Source organism: Macaca mulatta, chromosome 11 (genome assembly GCF_049350105.2).
Source record: "Macaca mulatta isolate MMU2019108-1 chromosome 11, T2T-MMU8v2.0, whole genome shotgun sequence".
Lineage (NCBI taxonomy): Eukaryota > Metazoa > Chordata > Mammalia > Primates > Cercopithecidae > Macaca > Macaca mulatta.
In genome coordinates, this window is record NC_133416.1 from 59,809,841 (window position 1) to 59,819,621 (window position 9,781).

Genomic DNA, 9,781 nt, shown 5'->3' on the forward strand with positions numbered 1-9,781 from the left:
GAGTCAAGGAAGGAGGAACTGTGAACTGGCTTTTAAAGGATGAATTAGAGTCTACACACAGAAAAGAGAGAAAGGAACTCCAGGAAAGTGGAGAGACATTTGCAAAGACCTAACAACATAAATATGTGTGAAAGTTTGGTGTATTTGGAGAACGACAGTACCCTCTCCCCTAAGCCTGACCCAGATGAGAAACTGGTTGACACTCAATCTCCAACAGATGCCCATGACAGGTGTCCTGTGCACATTCTCGGCCAGGACTCTGATGGCCCTGCCACCTGCTTCCAGCCTGCCTCCATCCAGCTCACCCCAACAGGGCCTGGCCTCTGTCCCATGCAATCTCAGGAGAATCTTCTCAATGTCTGTAGGTGTTTGGGCAAGACAGCTGTCCTGAGGAGAAATCATACCAAACAAGGTTTTAAACTAAGGTCAGATGTCCTTATGCATGTTTAATCATCCTGTTCTACATTTGGTGACCTTAAGGACAGATCTTAAAGAAAAGGGATGGCACTCAGTCTTCTATCCCAAAGGCCACTCATCCCAGAGATACAGCTGGCAGCACCTGTCTATGGCTGTGGCTGAACTCCGACAGCCCTTTGCTCATCTCCCTAGTAAAAAGTAAGGCACTGTGCTGAAGTCAGGAGTCCCAGGGCATCCCTAGAAAGACCTCAGAGGTGAGGCCATCCTGACTTAGCTTTCCCTGTCCAGTTCTCCTAGAACCTACTGTTGTGACACCCACTTTCACCCCATCAGAAATTGTCCCCTGGTGAAGCATGCAATAAACTATACTCCCACCCCACCCAGGGATCCCACTTAGGAGAATTGTTACCCCCTGAGGTCTTTACTAAGAGATTGGGCCCTAAACCTTCCCAGTCCCTATCCCCTCACCTTGCTAGTTACTTGTCTCCCTAGGTAGGGATGGTCACCAAGGGCCTTCCCTGGCCCCGGATTGGTCAGACATAGCTACTCCTAATGGCCGGTTGAACTCAGCCTGCCAGAGACAGCTCCCTTATAACCCCTTCACCAAAGGAAATATGGTCTAGGCAGGTGAAAAGACACCCAGTAAAGCCAATAAATGCACATTTCAGACCCTTGAATGTGCTTTTCTAGGACAAGATTCCTCACCCAAGGGGCCCAAAATTAAGGACGCCATGTGTTGCTTTGTTGAGGGATTCTTAACGTATTTTGTTGGAAATAATCAGAAATAAATAAGGCATGCCCCCACCACTCACTCACCCATTTTGGACAACACAAATCATTGGAACAGACATACTTGCAGCTTCCTATATTTGTTATTAATGCCAGGACACAGGCAGGTAAAATGGGATGGGAACACAAAAGAATGTTTTTTCCCCTGCGGGAGAGGGTAGGATTCACAGAAGTTCTGGCATTTAACTGGATCTTGAAGAAAATGTTGATGATCAATATTAAAATGCACGCTAATAACTATACCTACTTTCAGGTTACAGCTGCATTCATTCATCTTTACATAGGAAGAGGGTCTAGAATGGAAAGGAAAACTTAATAGTTCTTAGTTGAGGTGAATTTTCTGTTCATTTTGATTTTCTTTCATATGGTTACTAGGCCGTTTGTGAAATTTTTCAGTAAAGATAAAAATACATCCCAGTAATTTCATTTGTACTATTTCCCACCCCTCCCCTTTAAACATCCTTATGAGGTGGCTGGAAGATGTAGCTCCTTCAAAGCTGGAAAATTTCTAAAGTTATACAGAACTGCATGACAACTGGGCATGGTGGCACATGCCTGTAGTTCCAGCTACTCGGGAGGCTGAGGCAGGTGGGCTGCACATGCAGCCTCAGGCTGGCCTCTCCTTCATGACAGACCCCCACCTGTCAACACCCCTACGGAGTATACACAATAAGAACTTGAGCAGGATTGAACCAAATCCATCATAAACAACCCCTGCTCAAGAACTGAACTCTGACATTTTTTTTTTTTTTTTTTTTGAGACGGAGTCTCGCTCTGCCGCCCAGGCTGGAGTGCAGTGACTGGATCTCAGCTCACTGCAAGCTCCGCCTCCCGGGTTCACGCCATTCTCCTGCCTCAGCCTCCCAAGTAGCTGGGACTACAGGCGCCCGCCACCTCGCCCGCTAGTTTTTCGTATTTTTCAATAGAGACGGGGTTTCACCGTGTTAGCCAGGATGGTCTCGATCTCCTGACCTTGCGATCCGCCCGTCTCGGCCTCCCAAAGTGCTGGGATTACAGGCTTGAGCCACCGCGCCCGGCCGAACTCTGACATTTTTTAACTGAACAAACAAAAATGTTCACCAAAACACCTATGAAATCAGGTCAAACCAGAACCAAACCTTTATGCTCTTTAAAAGAACTGCTCAAAATATTCTGGGAGTTGAGTCTAGGAATCTTGGGAAAGAAAATTAAAAAGAGAGAGAAAGAAGAATCTGGAGGACTTGCAAGGATAGTGGGGAAATAAGGCAGCCTTGGGATCTCCAGGTTGGAAATGGTCGAATTTCTGAACCGGGGCTGGACTCTCTGCTCAAGTGCCCGTACCTTGGGAAAGACCCTTCTACTTGTTTCTCCAATGCAGCTTAACTCATCTCACAAGACAGCTCCTGCACTATCGGGCAACTGGGCCAGGGTGAAAGTTCTTCTTTAGAGTGATTCCTGTAACTTCCAAGCAAGAAGAGGCTGACCCTCTTCCCTACGAACTATGGTGTGGTTTATGTGGTGTGGTTTATCTTCATTGAAAGTGACCATTGGCCAGGTACAGTAGTTCATGCCTGTAATCCTAAAACTTTGAGAGGCAGAGGCTGGTAGATCACTTGAGCTCAGAAGTTCATGACAAGCCTGGACAACATGGCAAACCCCATATCTACAAAAAGAACAAAAATTGGCTCGGTGCGGTGGCGGGTGCCTGTAGTCTCAGCTACTTGGAATGCTGAGGTGGGAGGATCACCTGCACCCAGGGAGGTTGAGGCTGCAATGAGCTGAGATCGTGCCACTGCACTCCAGCTCTCAGAAACAACACCCTGTCTCAGAAAGAGAGAAAGAAGGAAGGAAGGAAGGAAAGAAGGAAGGAAGGAAGGAAGGAAGGAAGGAAGGAAGGAAGGAAGGAAGGAAGGAAGGAAGGAAGGAAGGAAGGAGGGAGGGAGGGAGGGAGGGAGGGAGGGAGGAAAGAAGGAAGGAAAGAAGAAGGGAGGGAGGGAGGGAGGAAGGAAGGAAGGAAGGAAGGAAGGAAGGAAGGAAGGAAGGAAGGAAGGAAGGAAAGAGAGTGAAGGAGGGAGGGAGGGAGGGATGGAGGGAGGGAGGGAGGGAGAGAAGGAAGGAAGAAATCATCACACCCCACCCTCAGCCATCTTCCTTGATCTTCTTTCCAGTCCCTTCTCTGCTCTAGTTCTTGACTCTGTGCTCACATTAACCTTTCAGTGGGTCACTTGAACTTCCAAGATGCTCAGGACTGAGCTCAACACCCAGGGACAAGAGCTTTCTCCCACGATCAAAGATTCTTTGTATCAGGAAGGATTTAGCTGCTTCCTTACATCTTTACAACTTGTGAACAGAATCAAGAGAAGTCTTTTTTTTCTATTATTCCCAGAAAGCTTTCTGAAATATCTGAATTATGTAATCTTCATCCTCACCCTCCCTGGGAGCGGCTATATTGTGGTGACCATCACAGGAACCATCATTGTGTGTAGAGGAGCCTTTGTACCAGCAGAGGACACTCCATACTGACTAGAGAGAATACGCAGGGCCTATTGACAGATTGGAAACCGGGCGTGGGCACCTGGGAGGGGTGGGGATAAACCCAAATGAACTCGGGAAGGTTGCAAGTTGACTAACACTGCACCATTTTTCTGATAATGGATTGGCAGGGAGTGTCAGGTTCCCTCCAGCAGATATGGGAGGGGCAAACACAGTGACACAGAGCATCCCAGGGCATCGTGAGGATCCAATCTTTCAACAAACAAATAAATTTGCTGGCACCACCCAGATGTCTTGTGGGCATCTTTACTCTCCCTTTCACCCAGCACAAGGCTCCAGCCCACTGGGCAATTTTAGAGACCACGTTTTTGGCCTCTAATTGTAGTCAGACTATTATCCATGCCCCCTTCACCAGGAAAGGGGCCTATAGTGCCACTTCCTCCCTGTCACCTACCCAAATCTGGTCCCTATTTCTAGACTCGTCTCAACTTGCAGCTCCTCCACGACTCACATTGACTTCTCCTTCTGGCTGCTGATGGAAATGGGCTGGCCTCTTGGTTTCCAAGACACCATGCTCTCTCACTTCTCTCATCCTCAGTGATGACTCCTTTGGACTCAACTGATTGCCCTTTCATTGTCTAATCCTTAGGCACAATGGTCCCTGCGTTCTGTTACTGATGCCCCCATCTCTCTTTAAGAAAAAAAAAAAGAGAGAGAATAAGTTACTTTGATGGCAAATACAACTGAAATTAATGGAGAACTAGTTACACAGTTCAGGGGTCCACATAATCTACTCTCAGGTGGAAACATATGCTTTCCACAACCCTTCCCCACAACACACACACACGCACACACACACAAACACATATACAAACAAGTACAGTTGAAAATAGGTACCTATTCTCCCTGGATGCTCTAAAAATGTCCCCAGCCACAAAAATTTCCTAAAGCAGCAATATTGTCTAGAAATCTTTCAGAAATCTGCGGATGCATTGTTGTTGTTGTTGTTGCTGTTGTTGTTGTTGTTGTTGTTGCTTGTCGCTGTGACATGGGGAGCTGTGACTGGCATTTAATGATCAGAATCCAGTTTATGCTAGGCCTCTTGCCCAGCTTTCGAGTGCCCCATAATGTATAATGATTGAACCCAGAACCTAACTCTGTATCACATACAGATGCAGAGTTTCAGCACAGTTTTCAGGTACACTGAGTGGTTGAGAACTACAACTACTGTATAAATAGAGAGAAGATCATATTTCTTTTCATCAGAAGCTTACAGGAGTTTTTTGTTTGTTTGTTTTTGTTTTATTTTGTTTTTTACCTTTTTTGGAAAATTGTGTCATCAATGGCAAAACTACCAGAGTTTTTAAGTTGTCCACAGACATCCTACATCCACCTGCATTTGTAGCTGGTTTAATGCATGGTGATTTTACCTATAGGCACAAACGTCTGACTGCTTCATTATGTCTTCCATTGCAGTTCCACCTAAGATCTTACAGGTTGAAATATAATATGATATTATACCTTTTTTCCTTTTCTGTCTCCTTTATATTACAGTGGGGATTTTTAAAAATTATGTGTTATTACAATATAATTATGCTTTTCTTTTTCTTCCTGACAGTAAAGGGTGTTACTTTAATTTTTGTTATAAGACAAGAGACAATGAGACTGATACCTTTAGAACTGCTAATCTAAATAAAGAATATTCTTTTCAAAAGAAAGTTTTATCAATATCCATAAAGTCCCTGTTAAAATTTTCACACCAGTTTTTGATAGAACTGGGCAGTTTTGTGAGATTTCCTCGTGGTCCCTCCAAAAGACAAACAGAAGGTCCCCATTCCAATGAAGTCTTTCCTGTACCTCCTAAAATTCCAAGAATACTACAGGCTCCAGCTCAAGACCATCATTTGGAATTCTCTCTCCCAAAGTGCTAGAGAACAGCCCCCGGAGCCGGTGAAGATTTCCCATGGGAAGGAGTTGGGATAGCAGATTCGGGCTGAACTAGGATTAGGATCTGAGAGGCAAGGGGTCCAGGGAGAACTGCTGGATTCTGCTGTTCTCCACGGACCCTCAGTGGCTGTCTTAGGCCTGGAGTTGTTGGAGAGAAGGCAGTTAGTGTGTGGGAATGAGAAAAGGTGGGAAGTCTGTTCTCTCTAGAATTAGATGAATCCCCAAGCTCTGTTAGAGATGTGGCTGTGTAAGAGCCACACAGTTATGGAAAAAAAAAAAAAAAAAAAAAAAACTTTGATCAGTTATGGAAGGAAGCCTAGCCACTGAATTGATGGCTACAATGTTGGGGCCATTCAACAAAGAAGCATGGCCCAGAGGGAGCCCCATGACTCCATTGACCAACCAGCTGAAGGTGAGATTCTGTCCTTCTAACTGTTCTGCTATGGGGGAGGCACATGGATCTAGACCCAGGGAGAAGAGATGCCTGCAGATATCCTAAAGTAAGGACAAAATGCAGGAACTGGTCAGGTCTGGGGGCTCACCCCTGTAATCCCAGCACTTTGAGAGGCCGAGGTGGGTGGATCACCTGAGGTCAGGAGTTTGTGACTAACCTCACCAATATGGCGAAACCCTGCCTCTACTAAAAATACAAAAATTAGCCAGGCATGGTGGCAGGTGCCTGTGATCCTAGCTACTTGGGAGGCTGAGGCAGGAGAATCACTTGAACCCAAGAGGCGGAGGTTGCAGTGAGCTGAGATCGCGCCATTGCACTCCAGCCTAGGTGACAAGAGCGAGACTTTGTCTCAAAAAAGAAAAAAAGAAAAAAGGAAAAGAAAAATCCAGGAATTGAGTCATAGGTTGTAATGTATGGACAGAAGCCACAGTCAGACTCCAAAAGGCCTATCTGCTAAAGAATATGCAATTCAAATCCCATCCGGGTGAAGATGATCAAGTTGGCTGTGGTGGGAAGCCCAGAGTAGCAAGATATCTGGAAAAAGAGAATTAACATATATGTACATTTTTGCTTGCATGTTCATAGATACCTTTTGAAGGACACCCAAGAAAGTGAGGGGAGTGGTTGCCACAGAGAAAGGGAACTCATGGCAGGGAACAGGAGAACTTTAACCCCACGTTTGCCCTTGTAGATTGCCCTCCTGCTGAGTATTGTTACCAGGATAAGCACCAAGCCTCAAACACACACTAGACTACCTAGGGATGAAAGAGTACAGTCTAAGGTTTGGGGAGGTATCACTAGATCTGGGGATCTCAGTAGCTTTGGTGGATGGCCCCTGAGGAATTCTGACCAGCTTCATGTCTGTTAAACTTTGTCCATTTGAGCAAGTTTCTCCCATTTACTTCTGGTTTTCCTTCCAGGGAGTATCAGTAGTTCTCCTTCTGCTCCTTCTTCCTGAGTTATCTGATGATTTATTCTACCCTCCAAATGCTGATAATTCTTCAGTTTACACCTTTAGCCCCATTCATTACATGGATAGAGCAGATGCACTTGCTACGTAACTCAGCATCTTTCCCCACAAGCCCTCTTGCTGGATTCTTTGTTACTACCCAGACCAGGAATGTGGACTCTCCTCTTGCCTCACCCCACCGCATCCTCGTCCAATCTGTCACCAAGTCCTAATGATATGACAGCTAACTATCCCTGTAATGCATATTGTCATTTCTGACCTTCTACTACCTCTAACGCCTGGAATTAAAGTGCAAGTCCCTATCGTCTTTTGTCTTCTCCTTTGCAATAGTCTCCTAAGTCTTCCTGCCTCCAATATGGACCTCTTCGATCTGCCCTGGCTGATTTTTCCAAAACACCAATCTAACCATGACACTCTCTTATTAAGTCCTTTTACCAGTTCCTCCTCACCTATGACAGCTGTTTCAGACATAAAATTCCTGAGGGAAAAAGACACTTCGATAAATAGATCTCCCATCAGCAGACCAGATTTCTTAGGGGATACTTGGAAACAAGACAAGCTGTGGTCCATACTCAATTCCTACTCCACTAGCAGTAAGACAACCCCATTCCCTTCCAATGGACCCGTACATAGTAGGTCTAATAAGTCAATAGGTATGAAAACCCCATCTGAGAACCTCTGACCCAGAATTCAAAGTCCAGACTCCACAGGATGCCTACAAGGCCCTTCTTGATTGGATCTGGATATCTTTTCCACATCATTTCTGTCACTAATTCCATGCTTCTTCAGATGCTCAACTACTTCATGAAATTTCACTCTTCCATGTCCTTATCTATATGATTCCCTCTACCTTGAATATCCTGGTCTGCCTGAAAAACTCTGATTCATTCTTTAAAGCCCTGCCAAGCATCACTTTCCATCATCTATACTCCTGCATATCTATTTCTGTGTCTTGTATGTATCTCTACCATTGCTACTACCCAGGTCTCTAGGCTCTCTGAAAGCAAGAACCACGTCTCACTCATGATTGTCTCCCCAATGCCCAGTTCCTCATACACAGTATTTGTGCAGAAAATGTTTGAACAGAACTGAATCCAGAGTCTTCCTTTATCGTCTTTCTGATATGGGTGCATTTTGGCGTTTGGTCTAACTCAGTTTACTTCTTCAATATATACTGACTTACACAGGGTTTTCATTTAATCCTTGTAACCTTAAAAGCCTTGGTAAGTTTGCCTGCAAATTGTATTTTTCTCTGTTTCATGACCTTACCATAAAAACTCGAGTCCAAACAGGATAAACAGGAGCATTCCCAGTACTGAAATGTGACTAAACAAAGTTGTAACTTAAGAAAAAATCTAGAAAATGTGGGCCAAAGTGTAAGAACACGTCAGTGTTCATTCAGTAGCGTCCCTCGGAGAGAGGTGTTATATCTGTTGACCCCAGAGGTCAGCTCTTCTGTGGAGGAGAGTGAATCATCTCCCTCAAGGCCACTTAACTTTCATTGTTCTAAATCCACAGATCAAGCCAGCACTTGTGACTACTTTAGTTTCCCAGATCTCTTGATAACAGGATGGTATTTCAGTCATTGAAAGTATGTGTTTCCCCACAAGCTAATGCATGGACTTTCTGATTGACACAACCATCATCTCTTGTGTGTTTGGTTCCCATAAATCAGTACTCAGGAGCAGATTCAACTTTGGGTGCACTAACAAATCAATTTCCTGTCCCTGCAGAGCTGTCACTGAGCCACAGTGACCACATCAAGATACATCCCCCCATGGAGGCCCTGAGCAGCCAGCTGCCTTTTACTTTTTTGTCACTCCCTTTTAATTCTTTCAGCTACTTCTTTATATAACATATTCACAATTCACAAATGTTTTCACATTATATTTATTTTCCTCTTGATGTCTAGAGGCAAATATTCTCATCTCCATTTCCCCTCAAGACAACTTAGGCTCAGGATGGCCAAATCACATCCAAAGATCCACACATCCTATAAGCTATAGATGCCTTTTCTTTACCTGCCCTTTAAATAGTACAGTTCCTTGTTCTTTCTACTCCACCATAGTGCTTTTCAAATTCTCACATCAGTTCGAACGGAAATGGACGTGGTGAAGGTGTTTCATCCAGCCAAACCCACTGCTGGACTCACTTTGACAGTGAGAGCAGGTGAATTTCCATGAGGAAGTGCCCCAAACCATCCCAAAATGGAGCCAGGTGGGATTCCAAAAAAACAAAGCACTAAACGCCAGGGTGATCAGTGTGCAGTATTTAAAAGGGGGACCAAACGTTCAGAGTGAAGTGCAGCATTCTCACAGTGGACAGGGAGATGAGGAATGTTCTAGCTGGGTATGCCTGCAGTTAAGGAGTCAGGTTATGGAATTTTATAGAAGAGTTTAAGAAATTTGGCTCAGGGCGAAAGCTAGTTTCTATGTGTTCAACAAAAGGGCTCTTTCCCAGTGTTTCCTAGCAACAACTAAACAGCTTTGTCAGTGCCTGAGAATGTCCGAGACCCAGCTTTGCTTCAAGTGTGCAGAGGAAAGCATGCAGCTGGCCAAATGATGGAGTAGCCAAGGCACTCTGTGTTTCCCGGTCAGGACATAGAAAGACAGCAGGGGACACTGAGGTCCCTACAGAAGGGATAACTGAGAAGGAAGAATAGAGCTCACCTGAGTTGTGTTCGCATAATACTTGTGTGATCTATTCTCTCCTTATTCCATTAGCCCTGTGGG